This window comes from Sinocyclocheilus anshuiensis, unplaced genomic scaffold (assembly GCF_001515605.1).
Source record: "Sinocyclocheilus anshuiensis isolate Anshui unplaced genomic scaffold, SAMN03320099.WGS_v1.1 scaffold579, whole genome shotgun sequence".
Taxonomy (NCBI): domain Eukaryota; kingdom Metazoa; phylum Chordata; class Actinopteri; order Cypriniformes; family Cyprinidae; genus Sinocyclocheilus; species Sinocyclocheilus anshuiensis.
This window is the reverse complement of record NW_015551075.1, coordinates 123,909-135,943: the sequence shown is the minus strand read 5'-3', so window position 1 is coordinate 135,943 and position 12,035 is coordinate 123,909. Positions and strand designations below refer to the sequence as shown.

Genomic DNA, 12,035 nt, shown 5'->3' with positions numbered 1-12,035 from the left:
ATTTACAAAATATCTTCATGGAACATGATCTTTACTTAATATCCTAATGATTTTTGGCATAAAAGAAAAATCAACAATTTTGACCCATACAATGTATTTTTGGCTATTGCTACAAATATACTCCAGCGACTTAAGACTGCTTTTGTGCTCCAGGGTCACATATAATAACACAGCCCTGCATCTTGAAGAAAAAAATCTGATGCAAAAAAAGGCCTAAAATTACCTAATTTGATGATGCGGAGTTCAAAAATATCAGTAAAACTTTACATCACGTACTGTTTCATGCAAATAAGAATGAAGATTTTTCACATTATATATATATATATTATATATATATACACGCTGTCAGAAGTTTGGGATCAGTAAGTTTATTTTTTTTAAATTTTTTTTTAAGAAGTCTCTTCTGCTCATCAAGGCTGCATTTATTTGATCAAAAATACAGTAAAAACAGTAATATCGTGAACTATTATTACAATTGAAATTAACTGTTTACTATTAGAATATATTTTAAAATGTAATTTATTCCTGTGATCAAATCTGAATTTTCAGCATCATTACTCCGGTGTTTTTCAGTGTCACATGATCCTTCAGAAATCATTCTAATATGCTGATTTATTATCGATGTTGGAAATAGTTGTGCTGCTTAATATATTTTTGGAACCTGCGATAATTTGTTCAGGATTCTTTGATGAATAAAATGTAAAAATAAAATAAAATAAATAAATAAAGCATTTATTCAAAATAGAAATCTTCTCTAACAGTGTAAGTCTTTACTATCACTTTTTAACATTTTAACACATCCTTGTTGAATAAAACTATTAATTTCTTTCAAAAAAAGAAAGAAAAAAATGACTGACCCCAAACTTTCGAAAAGTAGTGTAAATTGTTACAGAAGATTTGTAGAAATGTATCATTTAAACTTACAAGTATGTTCAAAAACTTAATGCCAAAGAACTTTACAAAATAAGCTTCTTCATTTTCTTCTGTCACTGGCCATAATTCTAACTTGAAATCAGGATTAGATATAAAGTAATAGCATACAAATGAAAATCAGCTGATAATTGCTGATTAAGGAAGAATACAAGAATTCTTCACATTACAAATGGTTACCGAAAGCAAAAATGCTACGAAGTGCATCATATTTTGTGAGCAAGTGTGACATGCTAGAGCAAAACATGCACTATTTTTGGACTCAGCACCCTGAAATTAGTCAGAAACAAGTATTGGTTTTCATTCAGCAAATATGATGCAGGGCTGCATTTCCCAAAAGCATCGTAACCCTAAAATAGATCGTAGAAACATTGCCACCAAAGGTGTCTATGATCAACTTAGCTTACGATGCTTTTGAGAAATAAAACACAGCCCATGCAGGGCAGTGTAATCAATGATTTATTTTTTTTGCATGGTCTAAACAAATCTCTCGCACACTAGAGTTGAGTGTCATCAGCATAGCAGTGATATGAAAAGCCATGTTTCTGAATGACAGAACCTAGTGATGCCATGTAGACAGAGAAGAGAAGTGGTCCAAGAACTGAGCCCTGAGGCACCCCAGTAGTTAGATGTTGCGACTTGGACACCTCACCTCTCCAAGATACCTTGAAGGACCTTGAAGGACCTATCTGAGAGGTAAGACTCAAACCACTGGCGTGTGGTTCCTGAGATGCCATTTTCCAATAGGGTTGACAGGAGAATCTGGTGGATATGAATTTATAACAGCTAAGGGGCGTTGTTAGGCACTTAGGGGCTTATTGCTTTAATACAACATAGAAAATATGCATAAAATTGTCAAAACGCCATATTTCCATGCAATAATTTCACCATAACATAATTATTAAAATTTTGTCAAAGTAATTTTATCATAATTTTAATGCATCTGGAATATTTGTTTAATTTGCATGTAGAATAAAATAATGCAAAAGTTTTTGATGTTGTCAGTGTGTGCACTTTTATTTCAGATTGCAAGGAAACTGTCAGGCACAGCTGAAGGATCCAAACATTGGTTGTCCTCCGTCTCCAACGAGACGGGCCAGGTTCTTATCAGCATCCTCACAGCTCAGGAAGGACCCAGTCTGGACTCCATGGCCTCAGGCTTGATGAATCGTTACCAGCAGGCTGACGCGGCTCCTCCGGTGCTGCTGTACGTGGACTTGGGCTGCTGTAGTGAGAATGGGCACATGAGTGAGATGCAGGCCAGGTTTGGAGGATGGCCTGACCTCCACATCAGGCTGGACGTCTGGAGCTTCATGCTCCATCTGGCGGCTGGGTGCACGTCTGACACCCATCCCCTGTACTCGGCTTTCATCGCACGTCTGTCAGCATGCATCGGGACCCGCTCGACGTCGCCCTGCTGCGGCAGACAAAAAGAGAGCATTTGGAGCAGGAAGGGGTGCCGGTCATCACGAATGACCTCGTGGACAGGCAGATTACCGCGAGAGAGCTGACGCTTTACTGCCGCCGCAGGACCCGTGGAGCAGAGACCACTGTTCGCTATGTTGAGCAGCTTTTGCAGGAGCTAAAGAACTGGAGGGATCCGTTCGGCGTCCCTCTGCTGGACGCGGTTAAGATGGAGAACATCTGGCACGATCAGAAGAAGCACTTGCAGTGCATTCAGGATGTGCCAGGTGTGATTCTGTACACTGAAACGAGCACCACTGTCACCAGGAGAGGACTGGTTCTCACTAAATACAGGTGTGCCAGGGGCTTGACGGACCTCCAGTCTTTCCACCGGCACCTCAACAGCTTCATTCCAGGTTTGTGGCTCATTAGAATTATAATAGAATCAACATTCACTTTATTTCTTTTAAAGATGCTGCTAGGAAATAAAAAAATTATTTTCTTATTTAGTGTTTTTGTCCTGTTTTTCAGTAAAAAATAGGCATATCTATTTTTTTAAACCAGATCAAATTAAATAAACATTTTGAGAAGCAAAGTCACATGTGATAAGAAACTTGATTTTAGAGAATAAATATTATTATTCATAATCATAATAAATAATAAATACGGTTAATCTATTATTCTAAATAATAAATAATAAATTTGGAGAAAATCGGAGCTAAAGTCTAGGAGGAGTTCAAAAAAGTAGGTTTTCAACATAAATTAAATTGGCGGACAGGAAGTTCGGCAGACTATGGCAAAATTGGTATCTATGTTCTCGGAATGACCCAAATAATATATTGAGTTTCATTACAATAGGCTAATTTAATCGAAAGCTATTAACATTTTTGGATATTTCATTATAACTTTTGACCACAAGATGGCGCTGCCCCGAAATGTTTTGAGTACCATCAGGGCATGGTGCCGAAGACACATAGGCCTACCGAGTTTCGTAAAGATACGCCTATATGTTTGTAAAATATAGCATTTTATGACAAAACTCAAAATGGCTGACATGGGAAAACTGGACATGGTTCGACTCGGCATGCTGCACCGAATCTAAAGAAAAGTTTTGTGATTTTTGGTCAAACCATTCAGAAGTTATAAGCAAAAAGAGCTATTTTCCATATGTTCTGACCACTAGGTGGCGTTGCGCCAAAACTGTGCAGGAAGCCTCAGGTCATGCTTATTATAACACACACCAAGTTTAGTCTCAATACACCAAACCATTGCGGAGATATAGCCTCTCATCCATTTTTGCTTGCTCTTCGTCAGATTTGTTCACGCGTTATTCGAGAACGGATCAATTTGACCTGATCGTTTGAGACCAGAAAAAAACATGAAATCTAAATATTGAGAAGCAAAGTTACATAAGATGCTATGACTGCTTTTTAAAGAATATATTTTGATTTGTTTTTCTTACTTTTCTATTTTTATTGTTTAAATTAACATGCATTTGCTATTATTATTATTAAACTAAAATTAAATATTATAATATTATAATACAATACAATTAATTTAAATGCATTAAATAAATGTTGAAGAACTTATATTTAATGAATTAATGAAACTGCTTCTCTGAAATCAGTGAATTGGTTAACATGCATACTTTAATACAACACTTTCTAAATACAGTCTTGTTTAGAGTTGCTTAGTTTGACCTGACAGTTCAAGAAGATCCTTTGTTCTTAAAGGGGTCATATGATGCTTTTTTAAAGATCATTACAGGGATCTTATCTATTCACGAACAGCTTGTAACACTCCAAAGAGAAAGGAAAACTTGAAATCGCATCATATGACCCCTTTAACAGGTGCTCATGCTAACAGCCTGAATTTCCAGTTGTATCTTCTGGAAGGCTTGTACAAGTGGAATCAGGAACAGTTAGCGACGTCACTCGGCACCAAACCCTCATCTGTGCTCAGCTATGCAGGAGAGATAGTGGAATACGTCAACAAGAACGGCCTACAGCTGTTCGGCCGGAAGCTCGTGCGCACCTTCCCAGCGTCTCAATTAGCAGCATCTGTACTTGTGCACAATATGCACATTTATGTAGGATGCATTAAACTGATCAAAAGTAAAGACATTTATAATGTTACAAAAGATTTCTATTTCAAATAGGGCTGCACAATTAATCGAATTTCTAATCGCGATTACAGTTACGGAAGCCACAATTACATAATCGTTCAAAGCGGCAATTAATTGTTCAAAGTCCACTTACGTTATTCTGCGTGCTTAATGTGTTTTTTTCTTTCTACAGGTTTTCTTAAGGCTTTTTTCGTTATTTTAATTTTAAAATAAAATAAAATTCACAGCACTTGTATATATTGTTCTCCTCATTTGTAAGTCGCTTTGGATAAATGCGTCTGCTAAATGATTAAATGTAAATGTATATACCATGCAAATTTTTACTTTTTTTTTTTTTATTTAAAGAAGAAACCAATCCAATGTATAGTTGACATTTGAGGCGTAATACTATAGAAAAGCAATAAAAGTTTACATAGTTCAGTGTAAATTGTGGTAATCGTAATTAATAATCACAATTACAATTTCAAGGGAATAATCGATAATTATGATTTTTCTCATAATCGTGCAGCCCTAATTTCAAATAAATTCTGTTCTTTTGAAATGTGTATTCATCAGAGAATCCTGAAAAATGTTTCCACTGAAATATTAAGCATCAGCAGATATAGTCACATAGAAAACAGCTATTTGAAATTGTAATAATATTTCACAACATTACTGTTTTTGCTGTATTTTTTACCAAATAAATGCAGTGTTGGTGAGCAGAAGATGTTTGTTTCAAGAACATTTTAAAAATATCTCACGACCCCAAACTTTTGAACAGTAGTGCATGTCAATTATGTTTGAAATGTTTATCCTTGCATATTGATTTACATGCAATTTATGTTTAGTATGCAGAATACAGTATATACTGGCAAGTATGCAGTACACTAGTATTTCGTTCTTCTTAACTTTGATAAAGAATATCTCTTTGGTTTTGAGACTTTAGTCTTTGCAACTTCAGGGATCTTATCTATTCACGAACAGCTTGTAACACTCCAAAGAGAAAGGAAAACTTGAAATCGCATCATATGACCCCTTTAACAGGTGCTCATGCTAACAGCCTGAATTTCCAGTTGTATCTTCTGGAAGGCTTGTACAAGTGGAATCAGGAACAGTTAGCGACGTCACTCGGCACCAAACCCTCATCTGTGCTCAGCTATGCAGGAGAGATAGTGGAATACGTCAACAAGAACGGCCTACAGCTGTTCGGCCGGAAGCTCGTGCGCACCTTCCCAGCGTCTCAATTAGCAGCATCTGTACTTGTGCACAATATGCACATTTATGTAGGATGCATTAAACTGATCAAAAGTAAAGACATTTATAATGTTACAAAAGATTTCTATTTCAAATAGGGCTGCACAATTAATCGAATTTCTAATCGCGATTACAGTTACGGAAGCCACAATTACATAATCGTTCAAAGCGGCAATTAATTGTTCAAAGTCCACTTACGTTATTCTGCGTGCTTAATGTGTTTTTTTCTTTCTACAGGTTTTCTTAAGGCTTTTTTCGTTATTTTAATTTTAAAATAAAATAAAATTCACAGCACTTGTATATATTGTTCTCCTCATTTGTAAGTCGCTTTGGATAAATGCGTCTGCTAAATGATTAAATGTAAATGTATATACCATGCAAATTTTTACTTTTTTTTTTTTTATTTAAAGAAGAAACCAATCCAATGTATAGTTGACATTTGAGGCGTAATACTATAGAAAAGCAATAAAAGTTTACATAGTTCAGTGTAAATTGTGGTAATCGTAATTAATAATCACAATTACAATTTCAAGGGAATAATCGATAATTATGATTTTTCTCATAATCGTGCAGCCCTAATTTCAAATAAATTCTGTTCTTTTGAAATGTGTATTCATCAGAGAATCCTGAAAAATGTTTCCACTGAAATATTAAGCATCAGCAGATATAGTCACATAGAAAACAGCTATTTGAAATTGTAATAATATTTCACAACATTACTGTTTTTGCTGTATTTTTTACCAAATAAATGCAGTGTTGGTGAGCAGAAGATGTTTCTTTCAAGAACATTTTAAAAATATCTCACGACCCCAAACTTTTGAACAGTAGTGCATGTCAATTATGTTTGAAATGTTTATCCTTGCATATTGATTTACATGCAATTTATGTTTAGTATGCAGAATACAGTATATACTGGCAAGTATGCAGTACACTAGTATTTCGTTCTAAACATTCCATATTCACTGTTCATTATTTTTTTAGGAGAGTTCATTGGAGTGGACTATCTGCTCAGGCAAATGGGACAGCCACCTCAAACGGTGGACCCAGATGCTGAGGAGACCATCCAGCTGCTGGAGGATGTTAATGATGAAGGGCAGGAGGACGAGGGGTTTGATGAAGATCCGACTGTGAGTTTATTCCTTGATGATCCACAAGCCTTTCCCTCCACCCCGTCCACAGCTGACGATGCCCCAATTCAGAGCCCTGTGGTACATCAATATATGCACCATGAATGCAAGAGTTTATAAAGTAGAACATTTGCATTAACATAATACAACCACCGGTTGATGCAGCCATAAATATTTAGTCAGTCTTTCCTTAAATAATGATTTGTGTTTTTTGTTCAGCTGCATTGTAAGCTTCATACCAGAGAAATTATTTTAATTTTATTTTCAACAAATTTCACGCAAAAAAGAATGCCATAATTAATATGTGACCCTGGACCACAAAACCAGTCATAAGAGTCAATTTTTCGAAATTGGGATTTATACATCATCTGAAAGCTGAATAAATAAGCTTTCCATTGATGTATGGTTTGTTAGGATAGGACAATATTTGGCCGAGATACAACTATTTGAAAATCTGGAATCTGAGGGTGCAAAAAAAATCTAAATATTGAGAAAATCATCTTTAAAGTTGTCCAAATGAAGTTCTTAGCAATGCATATTACTAATCAAAAATTAAGTTTTGATATATTTACGGTAGTAAATTTACAAATATCTTCATGGAACATGATCTTTACTTAATATCCTAATGATTTTTGGCATAAAAGAAAAATCAATAATTTTGACCCATACAATGTTTTTTTGGCTATTGCGACAAATATACCCCAGCGACTACAATGTTTTTTTGGCTATTGCTACAAATATACCCCAGCGACTTAAGACTGCTTTTGTGCTCCAGGGTCCCATATTGTTAATTTGGAAATATTTAAATTACATTATTAAAATTATATCGTTTTTTATCTAGTTATATAGTTTTGTTACAATAATTGTAATTATATTTATATAATTGTATTATTATATAGAACTCTTATGTTGTATATAACAAAATTATTGTGCTACAGTAGGCCTTTCTGTGTCAATTTCTTGTGCTAATTTCTGTTCAGAGCCTGTTGAGTTTTTGGGTTATAATATGTGATTGGAATTTAAAGTTATCTCAAAGAATTGCATTTGCTGTTATTTTTGTCATCTTTTGCTTTTTCAGACGGTGAAAAAGGAGAACCCGTCAGGCTTGGATCAGGTAGACAGACTCGCTGAATATCTTGCGGATCTGAGGACAGAGAATCATCTCAGCAGCCAGCAGGTATGAAACATAAATCAACACTAACTTGAAAATATAAATGTGTGTTTACATAATATAATTTTAACATTTGTGAGTGAGCTGTGTTTCTTATATAATCACGTTTTTATGCATCAGTGTCAATCCATGCCAAAAACAGTTACATAGCTTGATGAGAATATAGAAAATAGTAATGATAAATGAGGAGTAAATTTGTCTGAAGCAGTGTTATTTTAGTATCGTTTATTATTATTCCAGTTTTTTATTAATAATTTATTTTTTTATTTTAAATTTTATATATATATATATATATATATATATATATAAAATAAAACGTTAATATTATTTTTAAATAATAATACAATTCCAAACCAATTTTTTCAATAATTATTTGTTTTTAATTAGAGCAAATATTAATATTAAATGTTAAACATTAATAATACATAGAACTGTTTACAAGGTTTATTATTATTATTATTATTATTATTATTAATAAAACAACTACATATGTATATATATATATATATATATACATGTATATGTATATATATATATATATATATATATATATATTCACTTTATTTTAATTTTAATGACATTTTTCGTAATTTTATGGTGGGTTTTTGTTATTTTTGTTTGTTTTAAAATATGTCTATATAGTTTACAATTGTATATCATTAGTTAATATATAATAATAATAATAATAATATAGAATTTTTTCTTTAGTCTTACTTTTTCTAGTTTGTTGACAAATAACTAAAATAAAATAAGTTTAGATGTTTATATTTTACTTACATCATTTAAGGTTAATTTTATTTTAAGTAGCAGAAATGTTTTAGTTTTAGTTAACAATAATAACCCTTGTCCAAACTGTTGTATAACACATTCTGTGTATTGCACATCAATTGAAACAACTTCCATTTTGCCCTGTGAAGTGCATTTAAAAACAGTAAAAGCAAAAAAATTAATTGTGTGGGCCTGATCATTCTATGCATCCTCAGATGAGATGTTACGTCACTCATCCACACCACAGCTGCTATCAGCTGTCTAAAACATGACAGAAACAAGTTAGTGATCTGTTAAAACATACTAGCAATGTGTTAAAGCATACTAGAAGCATGCTGGTAATGGTTAAAACATATTTCTGTCAGGACCACTATCGTCAAAGATGATTGATAATTAGCATACAGTTTGGATTGGCGGTATGGTTCTGTTCTGGGCAAGAACTCCCTGCGCATCCATGCAGCCTAGCATGAATGAGAGCAGGGAGAGCAGCGATAACCCCCCAGGGTAAACAGAACAGAACCAACATAAATGTATTGCAGATATCGTTAAAGTTCAATCATTTTATGTACACATTTTAGAATTAGTCTGATTCAAGGAGAATCAGAAGGCTGAATCCCGACTGACAGAGGAGGAGCTGGGGATGGAGGAGGGTAATTAGCTATTGAGCAATGCGAAAACTGATTATAATACTGAGGGACCTTATATATGAATGCTTAGATAGGTGTCGTAGTCCCATAGGTAGATGGGGATCAGCTGAAGGTCAGCTGATTCGAGCTTGACTAACGTGACCTGCCACAACTAACGCTACGCTTGATTATCAACATGCTAACAATCATGTTAGCAACTTGATAGAAACATGGTAGCGACACATGTTAACATCCACATCTGTTTAGGTCAGTGATATTGTGGCGCTGTGGCAGAACCTGTCTGAGCTCAAGAAACAGCAGACGAGCTCAACAGCTTCACCTCTGCAGCGCTCTGAGCACTGCCGCCTCGTGGACGCCATTTTACTCAGGCTTCGTGAGATCCACAGGGGCCCGGGCGAGGAGGAGGAGACGGTATGGTCCCTGATTTTACAGGATTACTGCAAGATACGCCGGCTGATCCTGGCTAATGCTAACCTGCAGCTGGTGAATGTGAGTCGGAGCAGTCTGATGCAGTGGCGTAATCAAACCCATGCTGCCGCAGGAAAACAAGCTACGCCAAAGAGGCCAGCAGTAGATATAGCCAAATTTCCAGCTGTCTGACCCAAGCTAGCAGCACAAACACAGCCTGTCGTCCAGCTTCTCCCTGGGAAGCCTTTGGGGACCTTCGGCCCACGCTCGGCCTCGACCCTCACCGTGGTTGCGATTCCACAACACCTTGTTCCTCCACCCCCGGCCACGCTTTTGTTCATCGCCTCAACAACAGGAAGGTAGAAGCCAACACCTGCAAGAAGTGCGGGGCGTTCAGGACGGCTGCGACCGGACACAGTCAGTATAGAGGCACCATCTTCTGCCCTGCCACAGAAACCCTGTCCAAAGAGCAATGGCTTGAGAAAATGAGAGGAAAGTAGATTTACAGTGTGTTTTTTGTAATTATCCTTTGCATATGTGTGTATATTGTTTGTGTGTGTGGTTTTATTACGTCTGGCTAATTTAAATAAAAAATAATCTTGTAGTTCACAGAGCAGCAAGTGGTCTCTTATCAAACACTCCTTTTAAAATGATTTTTGTTTGCTCTTAAGTAAAAGATCTATATGTTCTACAGTGAAATGTATTCATTTAGCATTATTTATGGCACACAAAAAATACATTTAAAAGCAAAAAATAACAATATATTGTGAAATATATCATTAAAATGATGTTTGTTGAAGAATTACTTCACAAGCAGGAATCTTTCAGTAGAAAAGCAAGCGGTTATTTATCAGACACAACCTGTCACAACTAGGAACCCGCTTTTCATGTTGCTTATCACATGCTAAAAATGGTAAAACAGGAGGTAAAACATGCTAGCAATGTGCTAAAACAGGATAGAGACATGCATCAAATGTTAAAATATGCAACACTCAGCTATTTAACGTATTAAAATATGTTAAAGCATGCTAACAAAACCTAAGAACGTGCCGGCAACATGTTAACAATGCCTAGCAATCCCAGCGGAGGGCTTATTTGTGGTTTCTTAGCAGTTTGATGAGGTCTAATGGGGTTTGAAGTAGTTTAATATGGTCTGACCGAGTTTTTATTGGCCTGTCTGACTTCTCCAAGTAAAACCTTCAAACTTCAAACTTCAGCAATCCCAGCGGAGGGCTTATTTGTGGTTTCTTAGCAGTTTGATGAGGTCTAATGGGGTTTGAAGTAGTTTAATATGGTCTGACTGAGTTTTTATTGGCCTGTCTGACTTCTCCAAGTAAAACCTTCAAACTTAAAACTTGAAAAAGTTATTTTAAACTCTCAGAGATGGTTTTGTCAAGCCAACATTAAACGCTGTTGTCAAACTTTACTCATCTACGGTGTTAGACTGCACTGCCATCTAGTGGACATTCTACAAAGCCATAAATGTGGTATGGATTTTTGGGCTATAGGGCTTAAAAATAATTTCATTGTGAAATATATCATTAAAATGATGTTTGTTGAAGAATTACTTCACAAGCAGGAATCTTTCAGTAGAAAAGCAAGCGGTTATTTATCAGACACAACCTGTCACAACTAGGAACCCGCTTTTCATGTTGCTTATCACATGCTAAAAATGGTAAAACAGGAGGTAAAACATGCTAGCAATGTGCTAAAACAGGATAGAGACATGCATCAAATGTTAAAATATGCAACACTCAGCTATTTAACGTATTAAAATATGTTAAAGCATGCTAACAAAACCTAAGAACGTGCCGGCAACATGTTAACAATGCCTAGCAATCCCAGCGGAGGGCTTATTTGTGGTTTCTTAGCAGTTTGATGAGGTCTAATGGGGTTTGAAGTAGTTTAATATGGTCTGACTGAGTTTTTATTGGCCTGTCTGACTTCTCCAAGTAAAACCTTCAAACTTAAAACTTGAAAAAGTTATTTTAAACTCTCAGAGATGGTTTTGTCAAGCCAACATTAAACGCTGTTGTCAAACTTTACTCATCTACGGTGTTAGACTGCACTGCCATCTAGTGGACATTCTACAAAGCCATCATAAATGTGGTATGGATTTTTGGGCAATAGGGCTTAAACATCATTTCATCGAGTTATGATATATACTAAAATATTATATTTATTAAAACTGTAATCCATATATGGTGTATTTAATAAAACAT

At 35.3% G+C, this 12,035-nt stretch overlaps 1 pseudogene; it reads left to right on the top strand.

Moving 5' to 3' along the window:
- The window catches only part of LOC107662315 (uncharacterized), a 28,844-nt pseudogene extending 18,531 nt beyond the window's left edge, over positions 1-10,313 (top strand).
- The last annotated feature ends 1,722 nt before the right edge of the window (positions 10,314-12,035 follow it).